This window comes from Hyaena hyaena, unplaced genomic scaffold (genome assembly GCF_003009895.1).
Source record: "Hyaena hyaena isolate Hyena2069 unplaced genomic scaffold, ASM300989v1 scaffold_58, whole genome shotgun sequence".
Classification (NCBI taxonomy): domain Eukaryota; kingdom Metazoa; phylum Chordata; class Mammalia; order Carnivora; family Hyaenidae; genus Hyaena; species Hyaena hyaena.
In genome coordinates, this window is record NW_024080689.1 from 2871736 (window position 1) to 2889571 (window position 17836).

General features: G+C 54.9%; 1 protein-coding gene across 2 annotated transcripts in view; it reads left to right on the plus strand.

Annotated features, from left to right (window-relative positions):
• The first annotated feature begins 6787 nt into the window (after nucleotides 1-6787).
• PIK3R5 (phosphoinositide-3-kinase regulatory subunit 5) overlaps nucleotides 6788-17836 on the plus strand; it is a 73775-nt gene continuing 62726 nt past the window's right edge. For both annotated transcript variants that reach the window (XM_039231536.1, XM_039231537.1), the window contains exon 1: nucleotides 6788-6877. The gene's annotated coding sequence lies outside the window, so the exon portion shown is untranslated. The remainder of the gene's footprint in view (nucleotides 6878-17836) is intronic.

The following is a 17836-nucleotide window of genomic DNA, read 5'->3' on the forward strand; positions in this document are numbered from 1 at the left end:
AGACACAGAATCCGAAGCAGAGTCCAGGCTCTGAGCTGTCAGCACAGAGCCTGACGTGGGGTTCAAACTCATGGACCATGAGATCATGACCTGAGCCAAAGTTGGATGCTCAACTGGATGAGCCACCCAGGAACCCCATGCAGCTTTAACTCTTTTTTTTTTTTTTTTTTTTTTTTTTCTAGGAGAGAGAGAGACAGCGTGAGCAGGGGAGGGTCAGAGAGAGAGGGAGACACAGACTCTGAAACAGGCTCCAGGCTCTGAGCTGTCAGCACAGAGCCCGACGCGGGGCTCGAACCCACGAACTGCGAGATCATGACCTAAGCGAAAGTTGGACGCTTAACCAACTAAGCCACCCAGACGCCCTAGCTTTAACTCTTAAAAGTAGGTCTCAGTATTGTTTTTGAAAAAATAATTCTTTCCTCCTTTGTCTTGCCTTGCACCTTTGTCGAAAATCAATTGATTGTAAATGCGTGGGTTTCGTTCTGAACCCTCAATTTTATTCCACAGATCTATATGTCTACCTGTATAGCTTTGTTGTAAGTTTTGACATCAGGGAGTTTGGGCCCTCTGGGTTTCTTTCAACATTGTTGTGGCTTTTCTGGGTCTCTTGGATTTCCAAATCCTAGGTGTTCTTCTGGTTAGGGTGAATGAGATCTATTTTCTATGTGGTCATTGCTGAATGACCAAAACTACGGAGGTCATCTAGTCATTTTCGTGTCCAGCTACTTACCGAACTCTCTCATAGGCTTTAAACGTTGTTCAGTTCATCAGCTGGATTCTTAGGCAGACAATCGTATCTTTTACAAAGAGAGATAAGCTTGATGTTTCCTTCCTCATCTCAAAAAGAGCTTATTTGTCTTATTCATTTCTCTACTCTTATTGATTTCCCTTGGATTTCAGAATATCGACACCATCCACAGGGTAACATCCTTGCTTTTTGATCCTCATTTTCACAGGAATGCTTTTATTATCAAGGACTACTTTTGCTCCCTATTCCAATCATCACTAGGTATCATGTTGTCTTTGGATAGAGATGGAAACATTTATCATCCTGACAAAGGCTTTTCCTTCCCAGTCACTACTCATTTTCATCAGGGCGCATCTTATTAGGGTAATTACATGGTTTTCCTCCTGTGTCCTATTCGTATGATGAACAATGATGAACTGTTAATAGTGACCCTCCTTCCATAAATGAAGAGTCTCCGGAGCCAGTGGGAACAAATTAGCTCACATTAACAGAAATAACTCTGCCCTTACTGGTGCACCTCCCTCTTGCATAATATAAAACAAATGTCACAAACCAGAAGTCAGTAGGGTCCTGTCTGGTGTGGCTTGCAAGGGGTTTTAAAAATACTGTTGTGAAGGCACATGGGTGGCTCAGTCAATTAAGCATCTGACTTTGGCTCGGGTGATGATCTCATGGTTCATGGGTTCGAGCCCCACATCAGGCTCTGTGCTGACAGCTCAAAGCCTGGAGTCTGCTTCAGATTCTGTGTCTTCCTCTCTCTCTGACCCTCCCCTGCTCACACTGTCTCTCTCTCTCTCAGAAATAAATTTTAAAAAACATTTAAAATTTTAAAATAAAAAATACTCTTTTGGATTAGCTTCCAACACTTAAAAAAAACAAGAGATAATTTTAAATTAATAATTCCAGTTTTGGATTTCTCTTTAAAAATTATGAAATCTGACCACACCTGTATTTCCACATGGCCAGAGTGGGCTGTGATCACCCCACCTCCCAATGGGGCGGGGGGAGGGGAGCTCCTTTAGCGGTCTTTTTTTTTTTTTTAAGTTTATTTATTTCAAGAGAGCGAGCGAGGGGGAGGAGGAGCAGAGAGAGAGAGAAAATCCCAGGCAGGCTCCGCGCTGCCAGCATGGAGCCCGACGCGGGGCTCGAACCCACAAACCGCAAAATCGTGACCTGAGCCGAAAGCAAGAGTCACACACCCAACAGGCTGAGCCACTCAGACGCCCCTAGCGGTTCTCTTATTTGCATGCCTTTCACACCCTGTTTTCTCCATAACCTATTGTGGCCCAGACATCAAGGTCAAGGGGCAGTTGCCAGTTTTTGTATTCATGCAATTGTTCTTCTTCTAACAGAATTAGGTGAGAGTGAAATATTTCTTGTAATCACGTCTCTAGCAAATGGGGAAAAAAGGGAAGCAAAGAGGGCTACGGGCTTTAAGAGAAACGGGAGCAAACATATTTATCAGTGGAAGCAAAGACTATTCCTATAGGCTTTCCATGCCAAGGGCACCTGTTGGAAGAATAGAGTATGAGATGCCACCGGGAAGGCAATCATAACATACTATGTGTGGGGAAAAGAAAATCTTACTAAACTGGGGAAAATAAATGTACTTTCAACGGGGTTTGTTTCAGAGGTGCAGCGTACAAACGAGGCTGTTAGGAAATGCCCTCGGATAGTAAATGAACCCCTCACCTGTTCTGTCCATAAGCTTCACCTCTTGGGTCTTGGAGACCCTCGAGCTTTGGTCCCCCGAGCTAGTCTTCCAGCTTCCTTTCTAGAATGCTTCTCCCCAGCCCTCTCGCCTGACTCTCCCATTAGGTTGGAAGACCCTCATGGAAACATGTGCTTCTGCCTGAGACTCTTTCCCTGTAAGGTTCAGATGCTATGTCCCCATGAGGCTGCCTGGGTACAGTGGCCACACTCTCATGGTTGCATCATCAAAGGACAGTCTTGGAAGGAGATGGAGGTGAAGATTGGCTCCACCTCCACCAGCTGGTCCCAAAACATCTGATCTCAATTTTAAAATGGCGGCCGATCCGACAGACACTCAGCTTCTCCTATGTTGACCTTCTGGAACTTCCACTGGAGTCCACTCTTCCTGGGGCCACCCATAAATCCCTCTTCACGGGCCAGAGATCTTGTTAGGAAACCAGTCCACCCAAGGCGTCGAATGTGCCTGAATCCCTGTAGGCTCCTCAAGGATGTTGGTATTTTCCAAACAAACCCTACTTCATTGTGGCCTATTACTGTTTTAATTAAAGGCTGAATACACTTTGCATTTATTTCAGATTCTTACATCTGTACCATAGAGAAGAGTGGTGTATAGTTTCCTTTTCAAGCCTTAAGAGCAGGGAAAATGAAAGGGGAAGTTTTTCAAAAGTGTGTAAGATTTACAACGTTTATTTTTGCTTTTTAAAGGGTATAGATTGATATGATTTCTGAATGACAAAAAAAAATTGCAGCCGTCGAGTTTCCATAAAACTTTCACCCAGTTTCCCTGAATATTAGTAAAGAACATAACATTGTATGCTTATTGGAATCAGGAAATCAATACTGATACAGTTCTATTGATGAATCTACAGGCTTTATTCAAATGTTGCCAGTTGGCCCATAATGTCCTTTTTTCTGGTCCAGGATTCAATCCAGAATCCCTCATTGCATTTCTTTAAAGTTTATGTATTTATTTATTGTGAGAGAGAGCAGGGAAGGGATGGAGGAGAGAGAGGGAGAGAGAGAATCCCAAGCAGGCTCTGCATGGTCAGTGCCGAGCCCCATGTGTGCGGGGGCTCGAACTCACCAATGCATGAAACCATGACCTGAGCCGAAACCAAGAGTCGGATGCTTAATCGACCGAGTCACCCACGTGCCCCCTCATTGCATTTCATTGTTGTGTGACCATCTGTGAGTCCCTCAGTCTTCTCCTTCATGACCTTTACACTGTTGAAGATTTTGTAGAATGTCCCTCAATTTGGGTTAGTCCGATGTTTTCTCATGGTTAGATTGAGGGAAGGCATTTTTGACCAGAATGCCACAGAAATGACGTGTTTTTCTCAGCGCATCAAATCAAGAGATAAATGATGTTGCTATGCTTTGCTCTGATACTGTCAATATTTTTCACTTGGTTAAGGTAGTGTCTTCCTGCTTTCTCTACTTCAAGTTACTGTTCTTTCCTTTGTAGCTAATGGGTGTCTTGTGGGGAGGGATTTTCAGCCCAAGCAAATAGCCCATTCATCATCACACCTTTCCCCACCATGCTGAGAGTCCATTGGTGATTCTTCCTGCAAAAATTATTACGGTGATTTTTCTAATCTCATCATTCCTGCTACATTTAGTCATTGGGATTCTACCCGTTAAGGAAGGATTCTCTCTTCTCCTCCGTTTATTTACTTATTCAATTTTTTAAATGGTTTTTATTTATTTCTGAGAGAAAGAGAGAGAGAGAGACAGTGTGAGCAGGGGAGGGTCAGAGAGAGAGGGAGACACAGAATCCGAAGCAGGCTTCAGGCTCTGAGCTGTCAGCACAGAGCCCGACGCGGGGCTCGAACCCACGACCCGTGAGATCATGACCTAAGCCGAAGTCGGACATATATTTTTAAATGAGGCAACAACAAAGAGCTGTATAAAGCGGTACCTAATCAGGTGTCTCTTAAGTGCCAGGGACACCTTGGGTCTCACCAGCTGTTTTGGAGGAAGTATAGTTCTTTTTTCTTTTTCCTTTTTTCGAAATATAATTTATTGTCAAGTTAGCTAACATACAGCGTATACAGTGTGCTCTTGGTTTCGGGGATAGATTCCCATGATTCATGGCTTACATACAACACCCAGTGCTCATCCCAACAAGTGCCCTCCTCAATGCCCATCACCCATTTTCCCCATCCCCCTGCGTCCCCCCCCCATCAACCCTTAGTTTGTTCTCTGTATTTAAGAGTCTCTTGCGGTTTGCTTCCCTCTCTGTTTGAAACTATCTTTTCCCGCTCCCTTCCCCCATGGTCTTCTGTTAAGTTTCTCAAATTCCACATTTGAGTGAAAATATCTGTCTTTCTCTAACTGACTTATTTCACTTAGCATAATACCCTCCAGTTGCATCCACATTGTTGCAAATGGCAAGAGTTCATTCTTTTTCATTGCCAAGTAGCATTCCATTGTATATATAAACCGCATCTTCTATACCCATTCATCAGCTGATGGACTTTTGGGGTCTTTCCATAATTTGGCTGTTGTTGATAGCACTGCTATAAACACTGGGGAGCATGTGCCCCTATGCACCAGCATTCCAGTATCCTTTGCATAAATTCCTAGTCGTGCTGTTGCTGGGTCGTAGGGTAGTTCTATTTTTAATTTTTTGAGGAACCTCCACACTGTTTCCCAGAGCGGCTGCACCAGGTTGCATTCCCACCAGCAGTGCAAGGGGTGCAGAGGGGCGTGTGTGTGTAGTTCTAAGTTCTGGCCAATAGGTGTCAGGTGTTGATCAGATCTCCCGGCCAGTGGCCTGTCCTCTGGGGACAGGGAGACACAGGTGGAGATCAGTGAAGGGGTGGAATAACCTGAGAGCTCAGGGGAGGCAGGATGGGTCTAAGCTGGCTTCACCGGATGCCCGGGTCCTTGGCAGTGAGCTCTCACAGGCTGCTCCTCTTCAGCTTTCTACCTTCAGGTTTAGGAATATCAAGGACATGGGCCAAGTCAGGGATGCCCCAACTTCTCTAGTCTTGCAAGGGATCTAGTTTTGCAAGTGACACTTCACCATATCAATCTGGGATGCACTGTGTTATTCTTGCCACTGGGTTTCTGCTTCCAGAGCAATTCCACACCACCCCCAACCCCCTCCATCTTCCCCTTCTCCTGTTTGGTGGTGGGGAAAAAGTAGAGATTGGAGGGACCAGAGTCCTCGCCCATCATTATCAAGACGTATGACGTCAAGCATGTGTCTTTCGTGGTTTTGGTTTCTTGTGTGTGTGTGTGTGTGTGTGTGTGTGTGTGTGTGTGTGTGTAGATGGAGTGCGGGGTTCGGGTGGCGAATGAGGCACAAAACCACGAGACCGCATCTAAGCGCCTTTCTGGAACGGGCCTCTGTGTTCACCCCAGGGTACTTTCTGTTTCTCTGTCTTTGGGAAAGTTGCTTTTTCTTGGTATTTAAGGAGTTGGGGGGAAGGGGGAAGCCATTGGTGTTCACGTCTCTCAAAGCCTCAGGTAGTGCTGTGGCTTCTGACCAATGGTAACGTACGACCTTGTGGCCAGTTTCAAACGCCTTTAACAGATATTGTGACACAGAGTCCCATTCAATAGTGGAAGTGGAAATTTCAGCCTTGCCCTTTGTTAATTCTGAAACGAAAGGCTAATTCTTTCCTTGCGAGGACGGCCTGCACAGTGGCCAACCTTCTCACCCCCATTCTGTAAGTGGGGAAACTGAGGCACGGGGAAGAGCAGTGACTCCTGGGATTCCGTGATGAATTCTTCCTGCCAGCATCGTCTGGGGGGTGGGGGCGGGGGTTGGGGAGTGTCAGCCCGGAGGCTGGAGGTGCGGTGCGGAAAGCCTGCCTTCTTGCAGAAGAGGGGGGCTCCGGGCGCCCGTCTGCGCACCGGGGTGCAGGCATTTTAAAGGTTAAGAGCACCCAGAGAAAATAGAAGTAGCAGGAGGAAGTGGGGCGCTGGGTCGCAGTGAGAGAAGGAAGCAGCTCGTCGGAGCTTCCCTTTTCTCCTCCTTCCCCGAAGCCCCCACCCCAAGCCCTCCCCTCCCCCTCCGCCCACCCCTCCGGCAGGGCCCTGGCCCGGCTTCCGCTCTCCCGGAGGGGCCGCACCTGCCTCCCGGGGGGTCGCGGGGACTCGGGGGCTCCCCTCCAGTCGTGGCCGCCCGGCCGCGGGGTTCCGGGAGAGGCGCGCGCACCGCAGGGACCGGCGGGACTCAGGACGCGTGGCCGGGCCGGCCCCTCGCCGGCCCCGCCCGGCCGCCAGGTGGCGCTAGAGGCCGGCTGGGCGCCCCGCCCCCGGAGAGGCCCCGCCCCCGGCCCTCCCAGCCCCGCCCCGGGCCGCCGTCGGAGCGCCGCGGGGGCTGATGCGGCCGTGCGCCCGACCGCACGCGAGGCGCGGGGAGTCGCCGCTGGAGAGGGGCTCGGCGCCCGGCGGGGACTGCAGGTGCGTGGCAGGCGGGCGGCGGCGGCCCCGGCGGGGAGCTGTGCGCTCGGACGGCGGCGGCGGCGGCGGGCGGGCGGGGCGGTCGCGCGTCCGCGCACCTGCCGCCCCGGTGACCCCGGAGGCCGACGGGGCGTCCCGGCGGGGGGTGGGGTGCGTTCGCGGGGCAGCCGAAGCGAAGGCCGCTGCGGTGCGTGTGGCCGCGGGCCGGCGCGAGTCGGGAGTCGGGGGTCCCGCGCCCCTCGGCCTGGGGACCGCCGCCAGGACCCGGGGGTGGCGGAGGAGCCCGGTTGCCGGCCGCCCTTCCAGGGCAGCGCCCGTCGGCGCGGCGGCAGGTGCGTGGTTGCGCGGCTCCGCGGGTGCGTGCGAGCAGGTGCGTGCGAGCAGGTGCGTGCGCGCGTGCGCGCTGGCCCATCCCGGCCCCGGGCAGAGCTCCAAGGGGCTCAGGTCAGTAGGAGGAAGGAGCCGGTTCCGAGGGAGAAGGAAGGCGAGATGAAAGCAGCAGGATGTGGTGTCAAGAGTTAGCAAGCCTCTGCGCCGAGAGGAGGGGCGAGTTTGGCGAAATGAGGGCTCAAAGTAGGCCAGGTCGGCCGGCCCGGAAGGCCCCTCCTGGATTGCCCTTCGCTTCCTCCTTCCCGTCTTCGCCGCATCTTGCTCTTGCTCCCGGCCTGGACCACCTGGTAAGGGGCCTGGACCACCTGGTAAGGGCCCCGTCCCTAGAGCTTATTAAAGCGCACCTGCCCCAGGCCCCAGCCCCAGCTTCGGGGGCGGGGGGCGCCGGGGGCGGGTCTGGAATCTGCATTTTTCTCAAATTTGAGCAAGCTCCGGAAGGGATGCCTCTGGAGCCGTTGCTTGGAGCCCTGTGTGGTGTGGAAAGGAGGCCTGAGTTGCCGGCCAGGCCCTGCGGTGTGACCTTGAGCATCCCGCTGCCCCTCTCCCAGCCGCATTGTCCTAACTGTAAAATAGGCTCTAGCAGTGACCTCACAGAGCGGTGGGAAAATTACATGATTAAAGTCTGGGGACAGTAGCTGCACATGGGGGCTGCTTCCTGTATTGAGCCAAGAACATGGGGGTCAGGGGTTTCCCCTGTGTGTGGTTTGGGGCCAGGAAGGCACAGAAGAAGGTTTCAAATAGTCCAGCTATCTTTTCCTCCTTCAGGATACCGCTCCTTGCTTTTTGAAGCCTAAGCCACCAGGACTGTGGGGACAGGAAGACTTGGGGTCTTTGTATGCTGGGCTTCACTGGGGTCTTTTCTTTTTTTTTTATGTTTATTTCCTTTTTTTGGGGGGGGAGGGGCAGAGAGAGGGAGACACAGAATCCGAAGCAGGCTCCAGGCTCCGAGTGGTCAGCCCAGAGCCCGACGCGGGGCTCGAACTCATGAACTGGGAGATCATGACCTGAGCTGAAGTCGGATGCTGAACCAACTGAGCCACGCAGGCGCCCCCCCTCACTGGGGTCTTAAGATGCCCCTGGCTTCCAGCTTAAGTGAGACGTGCTTATCTTGTCTCCCGGAGCCGTAACGGAGGCAGGCCACCTCTGCCTCCCCGTCTCCCTTCCGTGCAGCTCTGTTTCCTTCCTTCGAGAATAATCAGGAGAAGCTAAGTGGCGGGACTGCGTGAAAAGCATGTTTGGGGGTACTGGAGGGGTGATTACAGGAAGACTGTACATGGACTGTGGGCCCCCTGGCTGAGAAGTGGCAGAGGAGGAGAGCCAGTGTGGCCCGGGCAGCCTGGAGGCCCCAGCCCGGGGTCAGCTGAGCATTTGAGCCTTCCCGACTCTGCCTTCGTCCCAAGAGGCTCACCCCAGCGGACTGAGCTGGCCAACCCTACGGGATCCCTGTGACCCAGAAGACTTGTTTGGCTCAGCTGTGGGTGGGCTGAAAGCCCGGATCAAGCTCCTTAAGAGAGGAAGCTTCTGGAGGGATGAGATGGTGAGGAGCCATCACTCAGAGGGGCGGTGGTGGTCAGTTTGATTTTTGAGTCTCTGGCATAGATGTAGGTGGGAGGAAACACCTGACTTCTGCCCAAAGAGAAAACGAGACATTCCCATAGCAAACATATATGATATATGAGGATATTCCCATTGATTTGAGGATGTACATATGTTCACATTTTAACAGCTTGGAAAGAACATCCGTCTTGTTCTACGGCATCGTACCTTTACAGCAGACGGCAGTATTTCTTTCTTAGCAGCACACAAAATAATAGCGCACCTTACAATTGAGAGCATCTTAGGGGTTCCCGGGTGGCTCAGTCGGGCAAGCATCCAGCTCTTGATTTCGGCTCAGGTCAGGATCCCGGGGTGGTGGGATCGAGCCCCACGTTAGGCTCCGCACTCAGTGTGGAGCCTGCTTGGGATTCTCTCTCTCTCTGTCTGCCCCTCTCTCCCATTCGTGCTCTGTAAAAAACAAAAAAACCTAAGGCATCTTATAGATCCTGTTAAATACATGTATGTTTCACAGAATTGGGGAGGGGGATTGCTGTAGAGGTACAGAGGGACATGCAGAACTATGTCATTCCCGTGAGCGAATTCACATGCATGAGTTTTTCCAGTAGCTCTGCCTCGTAGACCCCAAAACATTTCACTGTATCCACTTGTAAAGGAAATCTTTGTCAATCGTGTGGCTTGTCTTCATAAACACGGTACATTGTCTGCTATTTAGTAACATCTCGGAAATCATCAGATGAGTCTACGCCTTCCCTTCTGTATGCGGGGTCTGCTCAGGACACAGTTTCTGCCCCTTTTCTTTCATCTTGCCTTTTGCGCTTGTCTCCTGAAGCTGTGAGCTCCTGGTGCTGGGCACCGGGCTGAGTACTTCGTGTCCTTCAGTTCTTCACGGCCGTACCCCAAGTAGCTACAACTATGATCCGCATTGTACGGATGTGGAAACTGAGGGCCCAGGCCACCCCGCTACAACGTGCCAGAGCTAGGCTGACTCTGGCATGTGCTGCCGACCAGACAGACCAAGCCCGAGTGGCAGCTTGCATTTGCGGGTGGGTGTGAAGTGCATGCCTCTAGGGCGTGACTTTTGGGGCACAGACTGCGCCAGCCACAGGGCCTGCAGACTCGCGGTGTGGTTCTGGATGACTGGGCTTTTCAGCCCAGTGCCTTCTGGATAAGTGAGATACAGCGTAGCAAGGTGCGCCCTGTAAGAAGGTGGGGGCTGAGGAATCAGAAGCAGGGGGTGGCCGGTGGTCGCACGGAGCAGACGCTGATCCCTCTTGGGTCTGGTGACTACCTAGGCTCTGGGCTCTAGACTTTGGCCTCAGTGGGAGACCCCAGCCTCCAGCCTTCCCCAGCTCCCAGCCAAGACTTTCTCTGGGGGCCGTGATCATGAAAGGCAACAAGCCTGAGCAAGATTTTCAATTGCAAACCCTTCAGGGTGGCCGTAGCTCCCTGGAGAAGGCCCACACACCGCTTGGCAGGGCTAGCCAGGCCTCCCGCTAGCCAGCGCCGGGCCCCTCTGCTGCGCTATCTCCCGAAGCTCAGGCTGACCTCTGTGCCTTTGCACATGCTCTTCCTTCTTGCCGTGTTACCCTTCCCTTCGTCTACTGCCCAGTGCACTGCAACTGCCTCCTCCTCCGTTCAGACCTCATCGTCTCTGAAGCCTCACTCCACGGACCGGCCCCACCTCCGGTCCTCACTGCACCTCGGGCACCCTCCTCTGGGAGCCCTGACCACCCCGGCCGACAGGGTCAGACCAGCAGCTTGTTGGCCTGCTCACCTGAGCCCCCTGAGGCTCAGCGTGGCTGCTCAGCTGTCGCCGTGAAACTCCCCAGGATGTCACAGGCAAGAAGTCCACACGCCCGCGCGGGTGCAGGGGCCAGGAGGGTGGGGTCAGGAGGGAGGGGTGTGCTTTTCATTTTCGTGTTCTCCCTGAGTCTTGCTGCTGTTGTTGACCTAGGCAAATGAGTCTGTGTGGTTTCCTTGTTGGGGGCAGGGCTGGGGCGTGAGGGCTGCCTCTGCCTTCTGCCCTGCCCACATGGAGTCCATCGGCCTTGTTCCTGCCCGACTCCGCCCGAGGCGTGAGATCTGGGGTCAGCCCTGGTGTCAGATGACTTGGGTTGTACCCGCCGTCCCTTCTGTACGTGGGGTCTGCTCAGGACACAGGTTCTGCCCCTTTTTGCTTGTCTCCTGAAGCTGTGAGTTCCTGGTATCGGGCACCGGGCTGAGTCCTTCGGTTCCTTCGGTTCTTCACGGCCATACCCCGAGGTAGCTACAACTATGATCCGCGTTGTACGGATGTGGAAACTGAGGGCCCAGGCCACCCCGCTACAAAGTGCCAGAGCTAGGCTGACTCTGGCATGTGCTGCCAACCAGACAGACCAAGCCTGAGTGGCAGCTTGCATTTGCGGGCGGGTGTGAAGTGCATGCCTCTAGGGCGTGACTTTTGGGGCACGGACTGCGCCAGCCACAGGGCCTGCAGACTCGCGGTGGGGTTCTGGATGATTGGGCTTTTCAGCCCAGTGCCTTCTGGATAAGTGAGATACAGCGTAGCAAAGCGCTGGGCGCGGGGGGTCCTGAAAGACACAGGCAATGTTTTTGCGCTCACGAAATGAGTCCAGCTGGCAAGATGCAAGGCACAGAGATCATGTCATTCCAATTGTGAGACTTGGGTGGGGGGGGGGCTGTGAGATTACTTAAACGGTGCTCCATACAGTTTGGGGGTGAAGGAAAGGCCTCCTTAGCAACGTCATATTTGCATTGACACCTGAGAAAAAGCAAGATAGCAAGAAACAGGGATGCTGAGAACATGATGACTCACGTTAGCAGGTGCGTGCTAAGTGCTCCTGGGCGCATCCTAGCAGGCATCCCTTTTAACCACCCCGATGGCTGTGGGGGCTCCTCTCCTGGGAGCATCGGGGAGGCACCCCACCGAGGTCTGGCATAGAGGGGGGGGAGGGGAGGCTCGAGCCCTTGACCCCACCTCCTCCTCCCTGGCCCCCGCCCCAGACTCCGAGTCCGCCTCAAGGACATGAAGGCCATGGGCTCTATTCCTGGCGCTTCCCTTTTTCTTGGGTGCCGGTCACCAGAGGGAAGCGTGTTTCACTGCTGTCGCCGCGGGTCCTGCACGAGTCCTCCGTGTTTGTGCTTATGCGGCGGCGGTCCTCTGCGTCAGCAGCCAGGAGCCTACACACTCGGAAAACAGGCACGCTGTCCCCTGGGCCTCCGTTCCGTCCCTGCTCTCTACAGGGTTAGGACACCCCGATTGTCCGCCATCCGTTCATGCCCCACAGCCCTCTCCGCCATCCACAGTTGCCTTCCCAAGACCACAAAGTCTGCGTCGGGGCGTTTGGGGTCTGCGCGTTTGTTCCGGGATGGCTTGGCGGTTTTGACTCTTGTCGGGAAAACTGTCACGTGCGCGTACACACGGCCACTTCCATGCAGCCCGGCAGAGGGGGCCCTCCCTCCTCGGTGTGTTTTCTGGGTTAGATCACATCTGTACCCATCTATCTTGTAAGACTTTCAAACTCTCTCTGGATAATGGGCCTCCTTGATGATGGAGATGGTAGATTATCCACGCCACCTTGCTCCCCAGGAAAAAAAAAAAGCACACGTGCACGCATGCACACACACGCGCATGCACACACACACACGGGCTTTCTCTCCCCCTCTCAGAGTTCCGCATGAAAGGTCAGGGTCTTCTTGCACACAGGGAGTCGGGGCGTGGTGACCGACGGCTGAAACTTGTGAACTGCACGGGAGGTCACCGGTGACTCACTGGTGAGGTGTCAAGGTGGCCCGTGCAGGGTGGGGGCAGGAGGGGAGCTCCCTGCACCTTCGCTGAGCCCCAACCATGCTTAATACTTTCTGAATTTCTCATCAAGTCTTGAATTCAAGCCATCTTTGAGATGATGAAAGAGTGTTACTTTTGCTCCCCGTGTTCTTATAAGAAACCCTCTGCCGTTCCCTCCACGGCTGTTTCTTTACCCCAGATGCTCATGGCCTCTCGACCTTCCACGGGCTGGACCACGCCGGGGGCTTGGTTTCTCTGATGCGTGGTCCCTGTCGAGAGCACGCGTGAAGGGGGTTTCCTTCGGTTCCTCATTTTGCTAAGGATTTTCAAATGCATGAATGGAAGAGCTACGTCTGCCAAATACTTCTCTTTTTTCTTAAAAAAATTTTTTTAAAGTTTATTCATTTTTGAGCAAGAGAGAGAGAGGGGCAGACACAGAATCCGAAGTAGGTCCCAGGCTCCAAGCTGTCAGCACGGAGCCCGACGCGGGGCTCAAATCCATGCACCGCGAGATCATGACCTGAGCCAAAGTCGGACGCTTAGCCGACTGAGCCACCCAGGCGCCTCTGCCAAATACTTCTATAATCATCTGCCAGGAGATTTGTAGGTTTGTGTGACGCATTATATCCTTAGCTTCCTTGTCTTGAGTCCTCCCTGCACTTCTAGAAGGAACGCCAATTGGCCAACGTGTTTTCTTTTAATCCAGTGCCAGGTTTGACCTGCTAGCATTCGCTTTTGGATTTTCTGCATCCATGCTCGTATGTCAGGCTGGCCTGCACTTTCCTGCTGTCCTGCAGGACAAAGCTGTGGTCAGGGCTTTGACCAGCTGGCTCTGCGAGGTGATATTCTGCAGGTGTTTTGTCTTCTCCTGCACCCTGGGACCCCGGGGAGAGTGGCCCGGGCAGGGGAGTGATCTGCTCCTGTAAAGTAGGGAGAAAGGCTCTGGTTTTTGGTTCCTCCACTGCTCATTCCGGGCTTCCCGGCCCCCAGGCCTTCCAGGCACAGACCTGCGGCCTCAGTGTCCCCAGCTGGGTCCTGGGAGGCATCTGTGATGCTTGGCCTCCAACAGGCCACCACCAATTCCCACACATCCTTGCTTTCTGTGCCCTTTGGCTACGAAATGGCCTCTGCCCACACGGAGCCGCTTTGGTCCGGTTCTGCGTCTGGTTAGGACGCTGATATAACGAATTCATACACGGAGGAAGGTAACCGGAGGTGGTGATGATGTAATACAGAATGAGAGAAGTCGAGAGGTTTTCCTCCGAGAAGAGGACACGAGGGAGAAGTGATGTCTATCTCAGGTGTCTGGGCTGCGTTCTCTGGAAAAGGCGGACACCGCCTGCTCCGGGCAGGGGCAGGGGCGGGGGGTCATTCCAGGAAGGAGAAAAAGGGACCCAAGGGGACCTCAGCTTGCGACAAGGAAGATCTTAGACAAATTCAGGACACATCAACCACGGAACAGGTAGCCTTGTGGTCATGAGTTCCCCATCAGGGGAAGCATTCAAGAGAAATACATGTCATACGTGATTGCCGTGAGAATGGAGACCAGGGATGCTGTGTTCCCAGGTCTGCAGTTCCCCAAATCGTCGTGGCCGTGGCCGACGGGTGGTATGCACATTGGTGGCTCTGAGCACATAATTTGAATTTAAGAAGTTCAGTGCCCTTGAGTAGACAGATCCCCAAGTGGGCAGTTCGTCTGCCAACCCCACAGCCCTGCGTCCCAGCTCTTCCCCTGGAGCAGGGGCACTTTGGTGGCCAGGAGAGCGTAGCCTGACGTGACAGGAGGCCCCAGAGCTGCCGCAGGAGCCCGGAACCCTCGCCCGCACCCCGGTGGGCTCTCTGGTCCTCGGAGTTCTGGCAGCACCTGCTGCAATACACGCATTGAGTCGCACCGCGAGCATCACCTTCCTGCGTGGCTGACCCAGATCCGCTCCGGGGCCCGCCCGCCCAACCTCCCGCCTGGCCTGGGGGTGACGGCCCCTGGTGCCTGGGGTTTTTCGGGGCCCGTGTTTCATAGGCCTGTGAGTTTTGCATTCACTTCTGTCCTGATATCTTGGGAGTTTCATTCTGAGAAAACGGAAAGTCAGAGTTTTCCTTGGCCTGTGATTGTGCTTAGGAGAACACGGTGGGGGCAGGGAGCGGGGGGGCGGGGGGCTGTGGTGTGATGGTCACACCCCAGGGCGCGGCGAGGAGGTGACCCCTCCCTGTTCCGGCCTCTGTCTCTGGGTTTGAACCTGTTTCCCTCCTGGATCCAATGGGCTGTGGGATTCTGGCAGCCTGTGCGTTTGGCCCAGTCTGCCCTCCAGCCAGACTGCACTGGTCGGAGTTCTCCGTTCCATCGTGGTGCCCATTTCATGGCAGGACTCCCAAGTGGCTGCAAACCCTCCTTCAGACCCCAATGGCGCCATGTTGCCGCCCTCCACCCAGTCTCTTCCTCCAAGGGCACTGGTGGCTTTGCAATGGCAAATTCCAACGGCCCCCTCCTACCCAGCGGCCCTCTTTGGAGTCTCTGTAGCATGTGATGCTGCAAAGCCAAATTCTGAACACACCAACCACAGAACGGGTAAACTTGTGGTAATGAGTTCCCCGTCAGGGGAAGCATTCAAGGAAACTCCATGCTGTGTGTAGACGTGATTGCCGTGAGCCCCAAGGGTGCTCTGTTCCCAAGTCTGCAGTTCTCCAAATCATTGTGGCCGTGGCCGACGGGTGGTATGCACATTGGTGGCTCTGAGCACATACTTTGAATTTAAGAAGTTCAGTGCCCTTGAGTAGACAGATCCGGAGCCCTTTCTCTTCCACCTGCCCCTCCCCTTCTTTCCATTCCTTGGGTATATGCACCCCCCTCACCCATACCTTGGGGTCCAAGCCCCCACTGGCTGTTGGCTCTATTTTAACTTCAACCCCTGTCCAGAGCCCAGCTCCTCGGCCACAGAGCAGGCTTCCTCTACCGACTTCCCCATTTGTGTCTCTGGTGACAACACACTCCTGGCCTTGAAAGCTTGGAGTCCCCTCTGGGCCCTCCCTGCGTCTTCCTGTTCTCCGCTCTCCAGCCAGTGTCATGGTGCGGCCTTTCCCCAGGGCGCTTGGCTCTCTCACTCCCCCAGCCTTCCCTCCGCCTCGCCACTCAGCTGTCGCCCCCGTGTACGCCCGCCCGTGGGCCGTCGGGCCTTCCTTCTGCTTCGCCAGGAGATTCTCGCTATGAGACCCCCTTCGTCACCGGGCCCGGAAGCGCCTGGTGACCCCGGTGTCTTTTCAAAGCCGCATCCCGCTCTTTGAGTCTTTTCCGTGAACGCTCACCCCTCCTCCAGCCAGGCTGCCCGGCTCAGTGTCCCCGGGACCTAATGTGTGATCTTGCCTCTCCCCTCCCCCTCCCGAGGAGGACACTTCCCAGCTGCTGTGTCCCCCACCTTCTCCCCAGCGCCTGGCCGGGCCGGTGCTTGGCGCTGCGGCGTCAGTGTTGGCTGAATGGGTGGTTGTGGTGAACCAGCCCCCAGCCTGGGATGGCTGGCGATTGACCCCCGTGGGGTTCAGTCACCCCACCCCCGCTGGGGGCCCGCGCCCTCCAGGCCCCTCACTGGACCCTGTGGGCATGTGAAGGAGCAAAGCCCTGTGTCTTTGCCTTCCGTTACGGGACAGGGCACGTGTCTCCCTCAGGCCCCAGGCGCCTGGCAAACTCCGCTCGCTGGGACAGGGCACGTGTCTCCCTCAGGCCCCAGGCGCCTGGCAAACTCCGCTCGCTGGGAAGCGGCTCCTCTCCCTCCAGGTTAGTGAGAGGCAGTTCGTAAGTCTGACGGTGGGGAAGCCCTGAGGAGCCCCCCTCTGCCCCCACCGCCAACAGGAGCCTGGGGAAGTAAGTGTGTGTTTGCAACACGATACTCATGTGTTTACTGGACAAAGGGGCTTCCTGTCCTGCCTGCCTGGCGGGCTGTGGGGCAATCGGGAGCCCTGCTTTTGGGGGGGGGGAGGCAGAGAGACGCTTGGAGTCTTTCTGGGGATTCTTCAAACATCCCCAGGGGCACCCGGTCCCGCTGACCCTGGAGGAGGCCGAGGGAAGCGTAGAAGTCAAGTTTCTTGGTTTTGTTCTTTTAGAATATGTATTTATTTTGGGGAGTGTGCAAGCAGGGGAGGGGCACAGAGGGCGAGATGGAGGGTCCTGCAGTCAACACGGAGCCCGGCGCGGGGCTCGAACCCACGGACCCTGAGATCATGACCTGAGCTGGAGTCGGACGCTCCACCGACTGAGCCACCCAGCCGCCCCAAGAAGTCAAGTTTTTGGGTTTTTTTTAAATGTTTTTTTATATATTTCTGAGAGAGAGAGAGACAGTTGAGCAGGGGAGGGGCAGAGAGAGAGGGAGACACAGAATCTGAAGCAGGCTCCAGGCTCCGAGCTGTCAGCACAGAGCCCGACGCGGGGCTCGAACCCACGAACCGCGAGATCATGACCTGAGCCGAAGTCGGACGCTTAACCGACTGAGCCCCCCAGGCGCCCCAAGAAGTCAAGTTTTTAAATTGGGAGAAAGTAAAGTATCACTAATGGGCATTATTAACGTGCATATTGGCGAATGTGGCTCTGCTAGCCCTTTAGAGTGACCGGAGACCCTTCTGCCACTGCTTGTCACTCACAAACAAGGTGACGGTCAGGGTAAGCAAGGCTGAGATTCTGTTTGTTTTTGAGTGGGGGTCATGGGAGAGGAAAGGGGACTTTCTGGGGGTGGGGGGCGCAGGGAGCAGTGGGGAAGAGCCCCCAGGAGAGGGAGCCCTCTGTCCTGGTTCGTCCAAGGTGGGGTGTGTCACCAGTGTCCGTGCCCACCTGAGAAACGGGCCTCCCGCCGCCTCACACGGCTGTGACAGCCCTGGGCCCCCCCCCGCCGTGGCACCCACGAGAGAGCACGCCTGCGTCCAGGGCCCCGTACTGTGTCTACGACCCGAAGCCAGCGTCTGGCCGGGTCTGGTAACGAGCCCCAGGTTCTGGTGGCCCCGGGGAAGGGATCCTCTGGCGTCCCCTGTCCCCTGTCGCACGCAGGTCATCCAAGGGTGGGGCCTCAGCACCGCCACCTGACCTCTCTTGCCCTGAGGCTGTTTTCTGTGGCGAATTGGCCCCCTGGAGCCATCAGAGAAAGGTTGGGGACGCCAGGTGAGGACACGGATGCAGACGAGCCTGCGGGCCATCGCGCCGGATCTCTGGTTGGGGAGGAGGTGCCATGAGAGGTGAAAGAAAGGAAGGG